Source organism: Rhinoderma darwinii, chromosome 1 (assembly GCF_050947455.1).
Source record: "Rhinoderma darwinii isolate aRhiDar2 chromosome 1, aRhiDar2.hap1, whole genome shotgun sequence".
NCBI lineage: Eukaryota > Metazoa > Chordata > Amphibia > Anura > Rhinodermatidae > Rhinoderma > Rhinoderma darwinii.
Window position 1 is genome coordinate 392,001,737 of NC_134687.1, and position 22,115 is coordinate 392,023,851.

At 41.9% G+C, this 22,115-nt stretch overlaps 1 protein-coding gene across 1 annotated transcript in view; it reads left to right on the forward strand.

Annotated features, from left to right (window-relative positions):
• Positions 1–2,040: 2,040 nt before the first annotated feature.
• Positions 2,041–22,115, forward strand: part of AOPEP (aminopeptidase O (putative)) — a 546,765-nt gene continuing 526,690 nt past the window's right edge. The window contains exon 1 of the mRNA XM_075828817.1: positions 2,041–2,125. The gene's annotated coding sequence lies outside the window, so the exon portion shown is untranslated. The remainder of the gene's footprint in view (positions 2,126–22,115) is intronic.

Sequence of the window (22,115 nt, forward strand, 5' to 3'; positions counted from 1 at the left end):
AAATTACAAAATCAGCAAGTGATCAAATACTTATTTCCTTCACTATATATATATATATATATATATATATATATATATATATATATATATATATATATATATATATATATATATATATTATATATATATATATATATGAGACAGCATATCTATAGCAATAAGACCCTATAGCTATGGATAGGATTAGATACATATATATATATATATACATACATACACATACACGCACACACACACATATTTTTTGGGGGACACATATGTATTGGGGCTATTTCCCCTTGATATTTTAAGACCTTAGTGACGCCCCTGGCTGCTAGAGCTGCATTGTTGGATCACTTAGGAGACCCAGCGATGCAGCTGAAAGCTGCGGGCCGTCGGCCATAAGAAGTTTGGGGGGGGGGGGCCCCAAGAAGAACCTTTGCATAACCATGAGCCCTTAGCTACACCCCTGGCAGACAACACTGCTGTGCCCAGTGATTAGATGCAGCGGTTACAGCAATGATGGACTGGTGGGGACCACCAGAGCATTGGCGCTGCAGGGCGATTTAAAATGTGAGTGGCCTTTCTTTTTTCATGTTAGAACATTTACTCCAGTTCTTTAAAAACGTAAGCAACCCTTTAATGTTTGCACGTTTTTTTTTTTTGGCAGGATGACTTCCGTGTGCTGTCCGTTGTGTCACAGACCAAATGAATGAAAAGGACAAGACTGTTCCCTCAAAAATGGACATGAGTAGGACCTGCCCTATTTTTTACGGAACAGACACACGGTTCTGTTAAAACAACAGGAGTGTGCATTGGCCGCATTGAAATGAATGTGTCAGGGTGCTATCTGTTAAAAAAACGGGTAGCACCCGGACGAAAAAAACTGAAGTGGGCATGAGGCCTAACAATAATTTGAAAACAGTGCAGATTTGCGCTAAAACCACATGTCAGTGATGTTTTCTGCAGCAACTCCACCGGACAAGGGCCACGACGCATTTGCGGCAGTAGCCAAAGAAGAGCCGGAGCTGATGGAGAACATACGGGAGCAAGGAAAAGTGAGTCATTAAAAAAATATAAAAGCTGGCGGTGTCGTTTTGGACGGGGGGGGGGGGTATGTTGCCCCACATCACCCCTCCCCTCATTTGATAGACAGTGACCGGGACAAATATTACATATTTACTACTGGCACATACACTGCTAGATTTCCCTGGCTTGTGCGCTGGACGTTAACATTAAACGCATTACATTAGATCAGGTATTATGGCACCTTTATAGCACGAATAGCGCTACTGTGAGGGCTCATTTACACGAGCGTGTGCGTTTTGCGCACGCAAAAAACGAGGCGTTTTGCGTGCGCAAAAGGCACTTAACAGCTCCGTGTGTCAGCCCCCTATGATGCGCGGCTGCGTGATTTTCGCGCAGCCGCCATCATTATGACACTCCGTTTAGATGTTTGTAAACAGAAAAGCATGTGGTGCTTTTCTGTTTTCATTCATACTTTTCACAGCTGTTGCGCGAATCACGCGCGTGATTTTCACGCACCCATTGACTTCAATGGGTGCGTGATGCGCGAAAAACGCACAAATATAGAACATGTCGTGAGTTTTTCGCAGCGGACACACGCTGCGTAAAACTCACGCAAGTGTCTGCACGGCCCCATAGACTAATATAGGTTCGTGCGACGCGCGTGAAAATTACGCGCGTTGCACGGATGTATATCACGTTCGTGTAAACAAGCCCTTGAAATAATGGAAACCTTGACATGTAACATTTACATGAGGCTCTGGGAGGGTGTGCTGCGATTTTCCTAATCGATGCAAAAACCGTGGCAAAAAATATGCCGTAAACGGGGGAGAAACATGTATAGAGCTTGTTAGGACTTTATGTTATACAATAGGTTTCAACTAATTGCTGTCCGGAATGACTGGAAATAGAACAGCATGCTGCACTCCGACCATGCGCTCTGTTTACCTCGGTGTGGAAAGTGCTGGCGCGAATGTAAAGCCCAGTCTCACGTGTAGAATCCGCGTTTCTGGACGTAAAATTGCTGCTACCGCGGGAACCAGAGCCACAAGTTGGATCTACTGTAGAGCAGCTGCACGGTCCTGAACAAGTGCTGAGTGCCGGTGCAAGGCTGTAGCTGGTGAGTGTGGGCAAATAAAAACATGCGTGGCCCCCGGCGACAGTGCTTCAAGAACTGAGCTGCTGCTGCCCAGCTTCACGTCTGTGCTCTTATTCCATCTATAAAAACCGTGACTGAAATGACTAGTGACAATACACTTTCAGACAGAAAGAAAACCCAGGAAGTGTGTGTGTATATGTATATATATATATATATATATATATATATATATAATTGCTGTTTTTTTTTTTTTTTATGTCTGTGTTTCATTTACTTTAGTGCAGGTGAAACGTCACAGAGGGAACTATGATGTAATAATGTACTTGTTAAAATTCTGCTCCAGTCCATGTCCCTGCTATGTGACAAGGCTGGGTACAAACTAGGGCTGGGCAATTAATTTTAAAAAAAACTCAGCGCAATTAATCGATTTCATCTTGCAAATTTGGGTTTTATCCAATTTCTTTTTTCCAGCTTTAAACTGTATCTGCATCGTCAGGATGCAGATACAGTTGAATCCGATGGTGGAGCAGGGGACTGTAAGGTTCCTACTCTACCATTCACCATGTATTGCCGGACACAAGGCAGTGATGTCATCGCACCTGTCTGCGGCCGTGCAGCACAGACCATAGGAGCAGAGGGTTTCCCCACAAAATGCATTTGTCACCTATCCATAGGATAGGTGATAAATGTCTGTTTGCTGGGACCCCAAGTGATCACGAGAACGGGGATCCCAAGCCCTCAATTCCTCCTCACTGCACGCCTGCAGTGAGGAGCAGCTTGAATGGAGCAGTGGCCATAGATATTGAATGGAGCGGCAGGATCCATGCATGACCACTGATCTATTCAAACTCCTACTTGATGCGGCCATGCAGGGAGTAGGAATAGGGAGCTCGGGACCCTCGTTCTAATGATCGTTGGCAGTCCCAGCAGTCAAGAGAAGGCAGAAAAGGTTTTGCCTTCTATTTAGCAATGCACACAGCGCTGTATATGAGAATTTTTTTTTTTTTTTTTTAGTAGTGATTTTAATTGGCAAAATCGCAGCATGACCGCAGCCCCAAAAATGTTCTGACAGATATTACATTATATATAAAAAAAAAAAGACAGCGAACACAAATTCTGTTGTGTTGCTTAACTAGTTAACCGCTTCACGACTGCCATACGGCTATATACGTTCTAACTGCTGATGCCCCGCCAGTTGTCACGTATATAAACTTTGGCAGTCTGAAACTGGGTGTAATGAGTGCAGCGCTGCTTCAGTGTGAGCAGCGCTGCACTCTCATGTCTGCCGGGGCTTTGAGAGCCCCGGAATAACCCCCTACTGTGCATAGCTCCACACACAACCCCCTGTAGATTGCGGCACCTAAACTCCCCCCTAGGTGCGAAATCCTTGGTTTCAGATCGCAGTGCCTGGGGATTCAGTTCCAGGAGTAGACCCTGACGTCACTGTCCATTTGCACAGTGACGTTAGGGGCTCTCACTAGGAGCGGAATCCCCGGCCGACATTCTGGCTGGGGATTCCGCTACTGGAGAAGCCCCTGGCGTCAGTATCCATATATGGACAGTGACGTCAGGGGCTACTCCTGGAGCGGAATCCCCGCTCTGGCAGGGGATTCCACTTTTAGAGTTACCCCCTGATGTCACTGTCCATATATGGATTGGGGGGGGGGGGTGGCACTATCTGCACAGGGGATGTTGCTATCTAAAGGGGAAATAGTGCAATCTACGGGGGGATGTGGCTGTCTACAGGGGGATGTTGATATCTACAGGGGGGTGCTATATACAGGGCGTGTGGCACTATCTACATGGGCACTGTGGCATTATATGGGCTAGGGATGCATGATTCATCGAAACTTCGATACTGTGCATCCCCAAACGGTTCGATACCGTTATTTTATGTGTTACTATACTTAGCTGTGCGGCCGCACAGCTAAGTATCGAAACACATTATTGGATGGGAGCGGGGCTGCGGCTGTGTGATACATGTGTAATACAGCCATTGCCCCGCTCCTGAGTCCTGACAAGTGCATGGGGTCAGAATGATTTGACACCCCCATGTTCTGTCTTCAGTTCCTGCGCCGCCGCTCATTAGTGCACCGCCGGCCGCATCACCGCACTTATTGTCAGGAGCGGGGCAATGGCTGTATTACACAACCGCAGCCCCGCTCTATAACGGCGGAGATCAGGGAAACCTCTCTGCCGTTATTCTGAAGAATGCTGCGATCAAAGCTGACCGCATAATTCAGAGGTAAATGAGAAAGGGGGATGCCCCTTTGGATCGCATCACAGGGAATTCCTGTGACGCGATCGAGGGTCATACCATATATGGGCAGACATCCTAGGGTCCATTGAAGGATCCCAGGGCTGTCTTACCGTATTTTCTGTTAGGGCATACTTAGGTATGTCCTAACAACTGCCTGTGTACTATCCGTACACAGGCTAATGTACTGGCATATAGATATATATCAGTACATTAAAGTTTAAAAATAAAGTAATATTAAATTTAAAAAAAATAAACACACCTTTTTTTACAATAAACATTAAAATAAGTTTCAATATATAAAACATACACACATTCGGTATTGGCGTGGCCGTAATAACCTGCACAACAATTTTTTTTGTACGCTGTAAAAAAATAAAATAAAAACTTCTTTCTTTCACTTAGGGCCTGTTCACATCACCGTTCATTTCCGTTCCGGGGTTCTGTCGGAGGTTTCCGTCGGGTGAACCCCGGAACGTGAAAGTGAAAGCACAGCTTCCGTTTCCGTCACCATTGAGATCAATGGTGACTGAAATGGAAGCTGTGCTTTCACTTTCCGTTGCGGGGTTCACCCGACGGAAACTTCCGACGGAACCCCTGAACGGAAATGAACGGTGATGTGAACAGGCCCTTATTGTGAGGCAGGAGGTGTGATAAATTTAACCTCCATGTGCCTCACATTAATAGTAATTAACCCCATCATGTACCTTACACATTAACCCATTATGACTGTGAAACATGATGGGGTTAATTACTATTAATGTGAGGCACATTCAAAATTCATCGCACCTCGCGCCCCACATCGGAAAATAGAACTTCTTTTTTTTTCTTACTGTTGGCAAAGTATCGTTTTGGTATCGAAATCGCAATACTACCCAAATTCTGGTATCGTGACATCCCTAATATGGGCACTACCTACAGGGGACACTGGCGCTATCTACATGGGCACTGTGTGTTGCACTATCTACAGTGGGAACTGTGGCACTATGTGGGCTCTGGCACTATTTACAGTGGGCACTATCTATGTGGGCACTGGCACTATCTGCAGTGGACAATGTGGCACAATCTACAGTGGTATTGCTTCACTGTCTACATGGGCACTGTGGTTTTTTTCAGGTGGCTGGGACAAAAAAACCCTAACAAATAAAATTCATCCATTTTTTTTTTTTTTTTTTTAACATCCATGAAAAACGGGTGGCAAATGGCAGTTAAAAACGGTCAGACGGCTGGAAAATGGATTCAAATTTTTAGACACATTTTTTTACGGTGTTCACCGTGCAGTCGTTCAGGCCGTTCCGAACGTGGCGATACCTATTATGTATAGTTTGTTTTTTTTCACAATTATAAAGGACTTGATCAGGGAAACAGGGCAATTTATTGTTTTTATTACTTAGAGAACCTTTCACCTCCCCATACATGTGCAGCATGTAATGGGGGGGGGCTGCATAAACCCTGGGGCACTTCACATTTTTTTTCTACCTCCCTCCGTTATTTAGATATCGGTGCCGTTATGTTTGCCGCCTGATACTTAAATAACCCCTGAACTGTCAACGGAGCGTGTACTGGCAAGGGAGCGTGTTACTATGGCTGTGACACTGTCCAATCAGGTATGGACAGTGTTACAGCAAGAGCTAGCTGTGCGTGCGTGCGTTCGCTCTCACTCTTCAGCTTTCAAGATCAGTCTTCTGGCAAAGGGTCGTGTCATTGCTACGGACAGTGTAAGGCCTCGTTTACACGAGCGTGTTCGTTTTGCGCCCGCAAAAAACGTGGTGTTTTGCGTGCGCAAAAGGCACTTGACAGCTCTGTGTGTCATCACCATATGATGCGCGGCTGCCTGGTTTTCACGCAGCCGCCATCATTATGACACTCCGTTTGGATGTTTGTGGTGCACGTGGTGCTTTTCTGTTTTCATTCATCCTTTTCACTGCTGTTGCGCGAATCACGCTGTTCGCACGGAAGTGACATGTGCGAACAGCGCACAAATATAGAACAGGTCGCGAGTTTTTTGCAATGGACTCACGTTGCACATAATTCACGGACTGTCTGCACGGCCCCATAGACTATTATAGGTCCGTACGACATGCGTAAAAATCACGCGCGTCGCACGGACGAATAACACGTTCGTGTAAACGAGGCCTAAGAGTTATGGAGAGGAGAGCGCGAGCTAGAACTACATTATTGGAAAAAAAAATATTTAAACTGAAAATGTTTGAGCTAAAACTATGTCTTATTGGAAACCACGTAATTTTTCATTTTCATTGCCCAATTCTAATAAAATCTATGGAACACCTGTGGAGTGAAAATGCTCACTACGCCCCTAGATGAATTCCTCAAGAGGTGTAGTTACTAAAATGGGGTCACTTATTGGGGGATTTCCACTGTTTTGGTACCACAAGACCTCTTCTAACCTGACATGGTGCCTAAAATATATTCTAATAAAAAGAAGGCCCCAAAATCCACCAAGTGCACTTTCACTACTGAGGTCTGTATTTTAATCCATTAGCACACTAGGGCCACATGTGGGATATTTCTAAAAACTAATAAATATTGAGTTGTGTTTTTCTGTTAACACTTGCTGTGTGAGGCCCCATGCACACGACTGTATTTTTTCCCTCCCGTAAATACTGGTTGTAAATGTGGGTCCTTTGTCACACGTTTTTAACCCGTATTTACGGACCCATAAAAAAAGGGGGGCTGGAAATGATGTCACAATCATGTCCAAACCCCTTTAAAAGGGTCACAGGATCGCTCAGATGCCATTTTCTCTGCTTCTCTTTAGGCCCAATTCACACGAGCGCACTACACGTCTGTGTTACGCGAGTGAAAATAACGCACGTCACACGGACCTATGCAAGTCAATAGGGCCATTCAGACAGTCACTGTTTTTCACGCTGCATGAAACTCACTGCATGTCCTATACTTGTGCGTTTTTTTGCGCATCACGCACCCATTGAAGTCAATGGCTGCGTGAAAATCACGGACAGCACACGGACGCACATCTGTGTGCTGTGCGTGATTCACGCAACAGTTGCTGAAGAAATGATGAGCAAAAGAAAACCACCTCCTTCAGTTTATTTTGCTGACGTAAGATGACATAGGCGCGTAAAAAACGCAGGCAAGCACCATACACTGATGTCACACGGAACTGCAACGCAGGAAAGACATTACTCAAAAATGTAAATCCCCTGACGTCGCCTAGCAACGCTCCCGTAATTACGGGTGCACACACGTAGCCACCCGTAATTACGGGAGCCCCATAGACTACTATGGGCCTGCCCGTGCCGTAATTACGGCCTGAAATAGGACATGTTCTATATTTTTCAACAGCCCGGTCACCTTCCCGTACGCAAATGGGATGGTACCCGTGGCCAATAGAAGTTTATGGGCCGGTAATTACGGGCGTTTTTATGGTCGTGTGCATGGGGCCTTAGAGTATGTTCACACGGCTTATATTCAGATGTTTTTGGGCCGTAAACGCCCCAAAAAATGGCTGGAAAAAAACCCGAAGCTTAACGCCTCCAAATATCTGCCCATTTATCTTAATGGGAAAATTGGTGTTTTGAATACTTTGAGGGGTGAAGTTTTTAAAATGGGGTGATTTAACCCCTTAACGCTCAGTGACGTACTATTACGTCATGGAAAGCACCCTGTTCGCGCTCCATGACGGAATAGTACGTCTCGGGAGTAACGGCCGTTTCGGCCGTCCTCCCGACACATACAGGAGCTGTGACAGCTGCTGTCTCGTACAGCGGCTGTCACAGCTCCTACAGCGGGGACCGATCGCTGTGTCCCCGCTGATTAACCCCTTAAAAGCTGCGTTCTATAGAGATCGCGGCTTTTTAGGGGTTAAGCTGCCATCGCCGGCCTGCTACACGATAGCGGCCGGCGATGGTGACTATGGCAACTGGACACCAAACAATGGCGTCCGGCTATGCCATAGACGGAAGCCTAGTGGGTCCTGACAACGTCAGGACCCACTATGCTTGCTGTCAGTGAGTAGCTGACAGTTCTAATACACTGCACTACGCATGTAGTGCAGTGTATTAGAATAGCGATCAGGGCCTCCTGCCCTCAAGTCCCCTAGTGGGACAAAGTAATAAAGTAAAAAAAAAGTTAAAAAAAGATGTGTAAAAATAAGAAAATAAAAGATTTAAAAGTATTAAAAGTAAAAATCCCCCCTTTTCCCTTATCAGTCCTTTATTATTAATAAAAATATATAAACAAATAAACTATACATAATTGGTATCGCCGCGTCCGTAACGGCCTGAACTACAAAATTATTTCGTTACTTATCCCGCGCGGTGAACGCCGTAAAAGAAAATAATAATAAACCGTCCCAGAATCACAATTGTTTGGTCACTTCACCTCCCAAAAAATGGAATAAAAAGAGATCAAAAAGTCGCATGTACCTAAAAATGGTATTGAAGGAAACTACAGTTCGTTACGCAAAAAATAAGTCATCGCACGGCTTTATTGATGGAAAGATAAAAACGTTCTGGCTCTTAGAATAAGGTAACATAAAAAGTGAATGATTGTTTACAAAACGTATTTTATTGTGCAAACGCCATAAGACATAAAAAAAAAACTATAAACATCTGGTATCGCCGTAATCGTATCGCCCCGCAGAATAAAGTGAATATGTCATTTATAGCGCATGGTGAACGCTGTAAAAAAAATAGAATAAAAAAACAATAGTAGAATTGCTGTTTTTTAGTCACCACACCACCTAAAAATAGAATAAAAACTGATCAAAAAGCCGCATGCACCCCATGAAAACTACAATGAATTCCTCAAGGGGAACCACAAGACCTCTTCAAACCGGACATGGTGCCTAATAAAAAAGAGGCCTCATAATCCTCTAGGTGCTCCTTTGCTTCGGAGGCCGGCGCTTCAGTCCATTACCGCACTAGGGCCACATGTGGGATATTTCTCAAAACTGCAGAATCTGGGCAATACGTATTAATTTGCGTTTCTCTGATAAATCCTTTTGTGTTGTAAAAAAAATGGTATAAAGATTTTCTGACAAAAAAAAAATGTCAATTTCACACCTACTTTGCTCTAAATTCCCGTGAAACACCTAAAGGGTTCATAAACTTTCTAAATGCTGTTGTGAATACTTTGAGGGGTCTAGTTTCTAAAATGGCGTATTTGATAGGGGTTTCTAATATATAGGCCCCTCAAAGCAACTTCAGAACTGAACTGGAACCTAAAAAAATAAATAAATGAGGCAATACTTCGCTTCTTACATTATACTGATAATGAGCCATGCCCACCCCGAGGTGACCCCAGTTTTGACCGTTTGTATAAACGGAGACCCCTATTAGACCGTTTCAGTGCCCGGTTTTCCCAAGCATACACCCCCGAGAAGTGTATTTCTATTGATGAGTCCCTGGTACATTTTAAAGGGAGGGTTCAATTCCGCGAGTACCTGCCGGGTAAGGGGGCAAGGTATGGCGTGAAGATATATAAGCTGTGCGAGAGTGCATCAGGGTATACCTACAAATTTAGGATATATGAAGGAAAGGCCACCCCCAAACCAGACTGCTTCCTGGACTACAATAGGTACATGGGAGAGGTGGACTTGTCAGATCAAATCCTGAAGCCCTACAGCGCCATGCGGTGTGGTATAAGAAGCTGGCCGGGCACATCATACAGATGGCATTGTACAATGCGTACGTGCTACATCGATGTGCAGGCCAGAGGGGAACTTTCCTGGAATTTCAAGAGGTGATTATCAAGAACCTAATCTTTAGGGACCAAGAAGGGGGGGCACCCAGTACTTCTGGAAGCGAGGCCACACGCATCGTACCAGGGCGGCAACACTTTCCAGGAGAAGTTCCCCAAACTGGCAAGAAGAGAAAAAGTCAAAAGAGGTGCAAAGTCTGCTATAAGGGATGACACTATATATCAATGTGACACGTGTTCCGAATAACCAGAGCTCTGTATGAAAGAGTGTTTTAAAATGTATCATACATCCCTTGGTTTATAATTTACCCCAATTTTACTTACCCTGATGCCCCCCGCACAGCTTATCCCCCCTCGTCTTTCCCCTCTGAGCCCTGCTGTGTGCCCAGGCAGCTGATAACAGTCACATGTAGGGTATTGCCATACCCGGGAGAACCCACATTACAGTTTATGGGGTGTAGGTCTCCGGTCAAAATGCTCACTACACCTCTAGATGAATGCCTTAAGGGTGTCGTTTTTAAAACGGGGTCACTTCTTGCGGGTTTCAACTGTACTGGTACCTCAGGGGCTTCTGCATACATGACTTCGCACTAGAAAATCCCCAGTAGGCCAAATGGTGGTCCTTTCCTTCTGAGCCCTCCCATGGGCCCAAACGGCAGTTTAGCACCACAAATGGGGTATTGCTGCACTCAGAACAAATTGCGCAATAGAATGGGGTATTTTGTTTCTTGTGAAAATAAGAAATTTTCAGCCAAAACGACATATTATTTGCAAAAATAATTTTGTTTTCATTCCCAGCCCAATTCAAATAAGTTCTGTGAAAAAACTATGGGGTCAAAATGGTCACAACACCCATAAATGAATTCCTTGAGGGGTATAGTTTCCAAAATGGGGTCACTTCTGGTGGGTTTCTATTGCTTTGATACCTCTGGGGCTCTGCAAATGTGACATGGCACCCGAAAACCAAACCAGCAAAATCTGCACTCCAAAGAACACACAGCGCTTCTTTCCTTCTGAGGCCTCCCATGAGCCCAAACGGCAGTTTATCACCACAAATGGGGTATTGCCACATTAATGACAAATTGGGCAACAAAATGGGTTATTTTGTTCCCTGTGAAAATAAGAAATTTTGATCACAAATGACGTTTTATTGGAAAAAATAACATTTTTTTTCATTTCACAGCCCAATTCAAATACGTGCTGTGAAAAAACTGTGCGGTCAAAATGGTAACAACAACCATAAATGAATTCCTTGAGGGGTGTAGTTTCCAAAATGGGGTCACTATTGGGGGATTCCTACTGTTTTGGCACCTCAACACCTCTTCAAACCTGGCATGCTGCCTAAAATATATTCTATTAAAAAAGAGGACTCAAAATGCACTAGGTGCTTCTTTGCTTCTAGGGCTTATCAGGGTTTCTAATACATAGGCCCCTCAAAGCCACTTCAGAACTCAAGAGGTACCTTAAAAAAAGGCTTTTGAAATTTTCTTAAAAATATGAGAAATTGCTGTTTATGTTCTAAGCCTTGTAAAGTCCAAGAAAAATAAAAGAATGTTCAAAAAACGATTCCAATCTAAAGTAGACATATGGGAAATGTGAACTAGTAACTATTTTGGGTGGTATAACCGTCTGTTTTACAAGCAGATGCATTTCAATTCTGAAAAATGCTATTTTTTCAAAATGTTCTCTACATTTTGCAATTTTTCACCAATAAACACTGAATATATCGACCAAACTTTACCACGGACATGAAGCCCAATGTGTCATGAGAAAACTATCTCAGAATCGCTTGGGTAGGTTTAAGCATTTCTACATTATTACCACATAAAGTGAAATATGTCAGATTTGAAAAATGGGCTCTGAGCCTTAAGGCCAAAACTAGGCTGCGTCCTTAAGGGGTTAAGGGGGTATGCCAAAATTTCGGCCCCTCAAAGCGACTTCAGTACTGAACTGGTCCCTATAAAAATATCCTTTTAAATTTTCCTGAAAATGTGAGAAATTGCAGCGAAACTTTTAAGCCTTGTAACGACTTAGAAAAATAAAAGTACGTTGCCAACATAAAGACGACATATGGGAAATGTAAATTAGTAACTTTTGTATGGTATTACTATCTGTCTTACAAACAAATACATTTAAGTTTAGAAAACTGCAAAATTTTACACATTTTTCGCAAAATGTTGGTGGTTTCCACAAATAAGCAATGAATTTATTGTCCAAATTTTACCCCTGACATAAGGTACAGTATGTCACGAAAAAACATTCTCGTAATCGTTTGATAGTTAAAAAAAAGCATTCCAGAGTTATTACTACATAAAGTGACGCATGTCAGATTTTAAAACATGGGGCTGGTCCTGAAGGCCAAAATGATCTTGGTCCTGAAGGGGTTAAATGGCTATGATTGAGAATTCTGATAATAAACATCTGTTATAGATATCAATTGCATAGTTCATTGTATAAGGGTGTATTCACATGGTGCGGTTTTGCCGCGTTTTATTGCCACACTATCAAAAACGACACCGAAAAAACGCATGTGTTTTTGCAGCGGTCTCCGTACTAACTGCAAAACTGCGCCAAATCACGGTAAAAACGCATACGTTTTTTTCAGTACAGTTCTCGGCCACGCGGCAAAACCACACTGTGTGAATATACCTTAAGCAAGACTCTGTTGTTATTTGAATACGGTCAACGTATATGTCTGGAAAGATCCCAGCGCATACGCTGAACGTATCCAGAGTGTCTTTATGGCATGTGCCGGGCCAGTATGCATTGGGATACTTTTTGTTTTTACTGTATAGGAAAGCGTAGCCTGCTGCGCTTCCCTATACAGCGAACTATAGTAAAAAAAAACAATGGGACTCAGTAGGTGACATATGCCACTGTAAGCCTAAGGCCCAAACAGCAATTTATGTCCACAAGTAAGGCATTACCATACTCGAGAGAACCCGCTTAACAATTTATGGGGTAAGATTCTCCAGTGGCACAAGCTGGGCACATCATATTGTGTGGTGAATAGGCAGATTAGTGGAAGAATTCCAATTTTCACTTTGCACCATCCACTGCGTATTAATTTCTGAAAAACACCTGTGGAGTCTAGATTCTCACTACACCTCTTGATAAATGCCTTTAGGGGTGTAGTTTCTAAAACGGGGTCACTTTTGTTTGGTACATCAGTGGTTTTGCAAATGCAACATGGCGTCCGCAAACCATTCCAGCAAAATCTACCTTCCTAAAGTTAAATACCGCTCCTTTTGTTCTGAATGCTCCCATATATGTAAACAGACGTTTATAACCACATATGGATTGTTACTGTACTCGGGAGAAATTGCTTTACAAATGTTGGGGTGCATTTTCTTCTTCCTTGTAAAAATGAAAAATGTTGATCTAAAACTACATCTTATTTGAAAAAAATTAAATTTTTCATTTTCATGGCTTAATTCTAATTAATTCAGCAAAAAACCTTTGGGATCAAAATGTTCACTATAATGCTAGATTATTTCTCAAGGGGTGCAGTTTCCCAAATAGAGTCGCTTTTGGGGTGTTTCCACTGTACTAGTACTACAGGGGCTCAGCAAATGTGGCATGGCGCCCAGAAACCGTTCCAAAATACAAATGGTGCTTTTTCCGTTCTGAGCCCTACCGTGTGTCCAAATATCCGTTTATGACCACATATCGGGTAATGTTTTACCCGGGAGAAACTGCTTTACAAAGGTTGCAGTGATTTTTCTCCTTCAGTCCTTGTGGAAATGAAAAAAAATTAGCTAAACCTACATTTTCTTTGAAAAAATTTAGATTTTCATTTTTATGGCCTACTTCCAATAAGTTCGGTAAAACACCTGTGGGGTCAAAATGCTCACTATACCCCCTAGATAATTTCCTCAAGGGGTTTTGTCCCCTCAGAGGTTTTGCAATTGCGACATGGCCATCGCAAACCATTCCTGCTAAATTTGAGTGCCAAGAGCCAAATTGCGCTTTTTCCCTTCTCAGCCCCGCCGTGTGTCCAAACAGCCGTATTGTTTTACTCGGGAGAAATTGCTCTACAAATATTGTGGTGATTTTTCTCCTTTCGTCCTTTTTAAAAATGAAAAAAAATTAGCTAAACTTACATTTTATTTGAAAAAATTTTAGATTTTCACTTTTCATGGCCTAGTTCCAAAAATTTCTGAAAAAAAACTGTCGGGTCAAAATGCTTAATACACCCCTAAATAAATTCCTCAAGGGGTGTAGTTTCCCAAATGTGGTCACTTTTGGGGGGGTTCCACTGTTTTGGTACCACAAGACCTCTTCAAAGCTGACATGGTGCCTAAAATATATTCTAATACTAAGGAGGCCTCATAATCCACTAGGTGCTACTTTGCTTCGGAGGCCGGTGCTTCAGTCCAGTAGCACACTAGAGCCACATGTGGGATATTTCCTAAAACTTCAGAACCTGGGCAATAAATATTGAGTTCTCTGATAAAACCTTCTGTGGTACAAAAAAAATTGATTCAAAATGAATTTCTGCAAAAAAAAAATGAACTTTGTAAATTTCACCTCTACTTTTCTTTAATCCTGCAAAACGCCTAAATGGTTAAGAAACTTTCTAAATGCTGTTTTGAATACTTTGAGGGGTGCAGTTTTTAAAATGGGGTGACTTATTGGCGCTTTCTGATATATAAGTTCCTAAAAGCCACTTCACAACTGAACTGGCCCCTGTAAAAATAGCCTTTTGAAATTTTCTTGAAAATGTGAGAAATTGCTGCTAAAGTTCTAAGCCTTGTAACGTCCTAGAAAAGTCCTAGAAAAGTCAAAGAATGTTCAAAAAACGAAATATTAACTATTTTATGTGGTATTACTATCTGTCTTACAAGCTGATACATTTAAATTCAGAAAAATGCTAATTTTTGCAATTTTTCACAATTAAATACTGAATGTATCGCCCAAATTTTACCACTAACTTAAAGTCCAATGTGTCACGAGAGAAGAATCTCAGAATCGCTTGGATAGGTAAAAGCATTCCGAAGTTATTACCACACAAAGTGAAACATGTCAGATTTGAAAAATTAGGCTCTGTCAGGAAGGTCAAAAGTGGCCAAAGCGGGAAGAGGTTAATGGCTACTCATAACAGTAAAATAGAGCCGGGACCCGCATCCCATGGACATGCCATAAATGTCTAAGATGGGAAAACCCATTTAACTCCTTGACCTTGTGTGTGTATATATATATATATATATATATATATATACATATATATATATATTTGATAACATTCAGAGGCTGTGTAAATTATCAGGCAACTAAACATCAATAACTATTTCCGGCTTTAAACCCCCAGCCGCACCACTCTGTAACTATACATCGTTGCAGGAGGTTACTTACCGCACGTGGACGTATAGTTACTGAGTCATTCCTGGTGCACGCTTTCGGCGGTAGGGTGAATCGGGAGGTCAGCTGTCCTCAACAGCTAACACACCACTGTTGCTGGCCAGCGGTCCTTTGCCGCTGATTTTGGCAATTAACCCCTTAAATGCGGCGATCGCCGCATTTTGGGTGTTGGTAGCACATCGGCAGCCCCCACGATGAAATAGTGGGGTTTGCCGATGGTTGGCATGGCAACAGGAGGCCAAACAATGGCCTCTGGGTCTTCCATGTACGGAAGCCTATGAGGACTAGTCAGAGGCTGGTGTCATAGTGACCGGAAGTCCCTGAGTCGCTCCCGATGCACACTGTCGGTGACAGTGTGAACCGGGAGGTCAGCTGTTCCTGACAGATCAGCGGTTTATCACCACTGATTTAGGCAATTAACCCCTTAAATTCAGTGATCTATTGCGATTGCCGCATTTAAGGGTTTGTAGCACATTCGTATCCCCCATGCAATTATGAGGGTTGCCGATGGTTGTAATGGCAACCGGAGGCCATACATCGGCCCCCGTGTCTGCCATGTAAGGAAGCCTATGAGGACTAGCCCTCTGACTGTCACGTCACAATGACAGAATACATTACGATAAGTAGGTAGTGTAATGCATTCTAGCAGCGATCAGTGCTGCAGGTCAATAAAAATGTTTTATAAAAGTTATAAGTTAAAAACAAACAAACACTGTTTTTTTTTTCCTATAATAAGGCTTTTATTATAGGAAAAAAGTACACACATTTAGTATCACCGCATTCGTAACGACCCAGACTATAAAGCTATAATGTTATTTTTCCCGCACGGTTAACACCGCAAAAAAAATAAAAAATGCCAGCATCGCTATTTTTTGGTCACCACCCCAAATAGAATATGGTGGTTCAAAATTGTTTTCATTTTTTTTTTTTAAACAAATAGTTTTTTCTTTGTAAAAGTAGTAAAATATTAAAAAAAAATCTATATAAATTTGGTATCACTGTAATCGTATTGAGCCGCAGAATAAAGTTAAGTTGTTTTTACTGCACGGTGAAAGCCGTAAAGATGTAACCCAAAACACAATGGAGGAATCGCAGTTTTTTCTGTCTCTGCACGCAATTAATTTTATTTTCAGTTTCCCAGTACGTTATACGGTACTTTATGGTGTCCATAGAAACTACAACTCCTCCTGCAAAAAATAAACCCTCACATCGCTCTATGGACGGAAAAATAAAAAAGTTATGGCTCTTGGAAAGCACGGAGTGAAAAAAAAATATCAGTCCTGAAAGAGTTAATTTCTAATAAAAAACTGTTATTACCACATGTGGGGTATTGCCATACTCGGGAGAAATTGCTTTACAAATGTTGGGGTGCTTTTTCTCCTTATCCCTTGTGAAAATGAAATAATTCAATATTTTAGTGGACAAAAATGATATTGATATTGTTAATGATAATTCATCCATTGATAATGTTGATATTCATTTTCACGGCATATTGCCACTAAATTCTGCAAAAAAACGGTGGGGTTAAAATGCTAACTATACCCCTAGATAAATTCCTTGAGGGGTGTAGTGTCGTGTGAGCGCTCAGCCGCTTCGTGTCTGTTCGGCTTTTTCCAGAAATAAATGTATCAGTGTACAGACTCCATAGAAAATATGAGCCCGTACTCCGATACATCGGCTTTCCGGAAAAAGCCGAACAGACACGAAGCAGCTGAGCGCTCACACAAGCGCCTCAGCTGCTTCATTCTAGCGATTGGTGGGAATCTCAGTGCTCGGACCCCCACCAATCCAAACTTCTGACATGTCACTATGACTTGTCAGAAGTTTGTCAAACATTTAGCTATACTTTAATGTGAGATACTTCTGCTAAAGTTCTAAGCCTTGTAACGTCATAGAAAAATAAAAGCACTTTCAAAGATGCAAACATAAAGTAGACCTATGGGAAATATTAATTAGTAACTATTTTGTGTGCTATTACTATCTGTTTTACAAGCAGATACATTTACATTTTGAAAAACGTAAATTTTTGCAACATTTTGTTTTTTTCACAAATAAATATTGAATTTATTGCCCAAATTTTTTCACTAACACAAAGTACAATATAGACGTAAATGGGGGAGGAATCCTCCAGCGCACCGATCCTATGTCTGAGCCCGGACAGCGCACGGATCCTCGTGGCGGCACACGATGAAGATCAAAGGCAGAAAAAGAGAAACTTGATCCAGCGCTGAGTTTAATAAGTAATATTCCAACTTTATTCCAAGTGACTTGTCTGAAATGCGTAGGCTCACTATCTGATGCATCCACCCCTTTGTGTATGGACTTTTTAATACATTTGGAATTAGGGCTGGGCGATTTTGCCAAAAATTAAAATCTAGATTTTTTTTCAACACTTTGGGCGATTTTTTTTCTGTTTATTTAACAGTAATACCAAGTGATAATTAAATACATTTACTTTATATAAATAACTTTTTAACGTATATTGCTATAATTATTCTACGTAACTTCACAACTTTTAACCTCTGGAAATACTTTATTTTATCATAAATACAATTGGAAAAATGTATATCTAATTGATTATAACTTCTGTGTTTCCCGGCAGGGAACAGGTTAACAGAATCCATAATCAATGAGGCACGGCTTGCACTAACATCCCTCTCTACCTAAGTAGTAGTTCAGAGCACACAAGACCAGGGTAGGTGCATGAATAGGGTCCCAACCCAATCATATAGCAAAGAAGTATTCGGCACACAAGTTAGTGATTTTTGAAAATCTTGAATTTTATTTTATCAATAGTTGATGCCAGAGGTTTAGTGCAACGTTTCGGTCGTAATTTAGACCTTCATCAGGCACTTATTCCTCCCGGTATCTGGCGTATCCAGTCATTGGTGCTATGTCTTTCAATGGTGGCTGACCGCTGTTTGGCGATGACGGTCTAAATTACGACCGAAACGTCGCACTAAACCTCTGCCATCAACTATTGATGAAATAAAATTCAAGATTTTCAAAAATCACTAACTTGTGTGCCGAATACTTCTTTGCTATCCCTCTCTACCTGTCACCACCTCAGCCGGTCTCCGACATTTCCGGTTTCACACGACCGTGATTGGACCATGAAAAGTGGTCTGTGTGTCGGACGGATTTTACAGCCAACCACGGTACATGTGAACGGGACTCCTAGTCATTTAGTAAATAATATACAAGAAAAATTGGTCCGCTCACCACTCATTTGAAGTAAAGACGCTACATTCCATAATTATTTGGTGCACGGGCAAGAGAGCTATGTCGGGAGTAGGTAAAAATCCAAGGAAAAAAGTTAGAGGTCCAGCAGATGATATGATATGAAAAAATACAAAACTGTTTGTTTTAAGTCTACGCCTACGCGTTTCAAACTTTTCAGTTCTTAATCATAGTCATTTAGGCTACAATCACACGACGGTGAAAAAGAAATGGCCATTAAAAACTGATCAATGGTCAGTTTTTCATGTCTATTTTGCATCCGTGTCTCCAAGTTCTCATCCATTTCCAGTCCGTCTTTCATGGCTATTAAAAAAAAAAAAAAAAAAAAAAAAAAGGATGGATTTCATGTCAGGGTAGATAGTGCCACAGTGCCCACATATAGTGGCATAGTGCACATGTATAGTGACATAGGGCCACAGTGCCCATGTAGACAGTGCCACACCCCCCTTGCAGATAGCACCTCAACGTAGATCGTACCCAACCTTGTAGATCGCAGCACCACCCCCTCCCTTGTAGATAGCACCCCTACATGTAGATCGCAGCAGCACCCACTTTGCAGATCGCAGCACCACCCCTCTCTCTTGTAGATTGCACCCCCCTTCCTTGTAGATCGTGGCACTATAGCTGACACTAGGAGCTGAATCCCCGGCCAGAGGTTGCCGACTCTTTGGCCGGGGATTCAGCTCCTAGTGGGAGCTACAGCGGCACAATCTATAAGGGGGGGGGGGGTTGTGGTGCGATGTACAAGGGGGGGGGGTGGTGGTGTGATCTGCAAGGGGGTGCTCTCTACAGGGCGCTATCTACAGGGCAGTGTGGCTATGTACTAGGAGTCTCCGCAGTTCCGTATTGTATTATTTTGATCAGTACAACAGCAGTTCCGTACGGGAAGCAGAGCTAGAACGGGCGGACCAGGAAGTGACGAGGCGGCAGGGGGGAGCCACTCAAGAATTCGATTAATCGCCCAGCCTTAGTTGGAATATTACTTCCTTTTAAACTCAGCGCTGGATCAAGTTTCTCTTTTTCTGCCATAAAGTACAATATGTTACGAGAAAACAATCTCAGAATCGCTTGGATCGGTAAAATCATTCCAAAGTTATTACCACATAAAGTAATACATGTCATACTTGGAAAAAATCGTCTGTGTACACAAGGCCAAAACAGGCTGTGTCCTAAAGGGGTTAATATTAGCAGAGCTGCCTGAAAATCATTTGTCAGATTTTTTTTTTTGTTCTTTGCATTGACATATTACATACTGTCTCTTCATTCTCTTCTTTCTTTTCTTTTGTTGCTTTTATTTTCATATTTACTTTTCTAATGAAAACTCTGTTTGCCATTAGGTCGTTACCCAGAATGTTAATGGGTTTTCTGCTATTAAGATGCAATGATGTACCTTGAGTATTTAACTATAAACTTGAAAAATCTTCTTGTGTAGTCTCTAAGGAATACTTAGAATGCACTTCTAGTAAATTGGCTCATTTTCTTATAGTTTACAGGAAGCACTGATTTGAGAGCGATGATGTTATAGAAGTGTATATATAGAGTTACATTACAGGAGGCTTTAAAATATGAATTTTTAAAATGATTAATACCCTTTAAGTTACTGGGTAAGGCCCCATGCACACGACCGTAAAAAACCTCAGTTTTTGCGGACCGCAATTGCGGTCCGCAAAAGTAGACCCATTCACTTCCATTGAACGCGGACACCTTTCCGTAGCGCTACGGATGGGTGTCCGTTCCGCAGAAAATTATGGAACATGTCTGTTCTTTTGCATTTTGCAGGCTGTGCTCCCATACTTTGTATGGGAGCACAGCCCGAAAATGCGGGTGGCAGTCAGCGGCTGGCCGTCCCCGCAATCGCATTGGGCCTAACACTTGTATTTTTTACGTAAATATTTATACTTTCTGTACATCAATAGTAAAAGCTAAAAAGATTAACCCCTTCCCCCTTCCCTCTTTGGCCACTTTTGACCTTCCTGGCAGAGCCTCATTTTTCAAATCTGACATGTTTCACTTTATGTGGTAATAACTTGGGAATGCTTTTTACATATTCAAGCGATTCTGAGATTTTCTCGTGACACATTGGACTTTATGTTACTGGCAAAATTTGCTCGATACATTCAGTATTTAATTGTGAAAATCACCAAAATTTAGCAAAAATTTGCATTTTTCTAAATCTAAATGTATCTGCTTGTAAGACAGGCAGTTATACCACACAAAATTGTTGCTAATTAACATCCCCCATATGTCTACTTTAGATTGGCATCGGTTTTTGAACATCCTTTTATTTTTCTAGGACTTTACAAGGCTTAGAACTTTAGCAGCAATTTCTCACATTTTCAAGAAAATTTCAAAAGGCTATTTTTGCAGGGGCCAGTTCAGTTGTGAAGTGGCTTTGAGGGCCTTTAAGTCACCCCATTTTAAAAACTTCACCCCTCAAAGTATTCAAAACAGCATTTAGAAAGTTTTTTTAACCCTTTTAGATGTTTCACAGGAAGAAAAGCAAAGTAGAGGTGAAATTAACAAATTTCATTATTTTTTTTTTGCAGAAATTCATTCTTAATCCATTTTTTTTGTAACAGAAAATTTTACCAGAGAAATGCAACTCCATATTTATTGCCCAGGTTCTGCAGATTTACTAAACATCCCACATGTGGACCTAGTGTGGGAATGTACTGAAGCACAGGCCTCAGAAGCAAAGGAGCACCTGGAGGCTTGTGGGGCCGCGTTTTTTTAGAATATATTTTAGGCACCATGTCAGGTTTGAAGGGCTCTTGCAGTGCCAAAGCAGTGGAAATCCCCCAAAAGTGACCCCATTTGGGAAAATACACACCTCAAGGAAACTATCTTGGGATATAGTGAGCATTTTGACCCTCCAAGTTTATTGCAGAAATTATTAAAATTAGGCCGTGAAAATTAAAATCGACATTTTTTTTTCAAAGAAAATGTAGGTTTAGCTAATTTTTTTCTTATTTCCACAAGGATTAAAGGGGAAAAAGCATGCAAAATTTGTACCGCAATTTCTCCTGAGTAAAACAATACCCCACATGTGGTCATAAACGGCTGTTTGGACGCATGGCAGGGCTTGGAAGGGAAAGAGTGCTATTTGGCTTTTGGAAATCACATTTAGCAGGAATGGTTTGCGGAGGCCATGCCGCATTTGCAAAGCCCCTGAGGGGACAAAACAATGAAAAAGCCCAAAAAGTGACTCCATTTAGGTAACTACACCCCTTGAGGAATTAATCTAGGGGTGTAGTGAGCATTTTGACCCCACAGGTGTTTCATAGAATTTATTAAAATTGGGCAGTGCAAATAAAACTTTTCTGCAATAAGACTTAGGTTTAGCTCAAAATTTTTCATTTTCTCAAAAAATAAAGGAAAAATAGAACACCAGCATTTGTAAACCAATTTCTCTAGAGTACGGAAATACCCCGTATGTGGTCATAAACTGCTATTTGGGCACACGGCAGG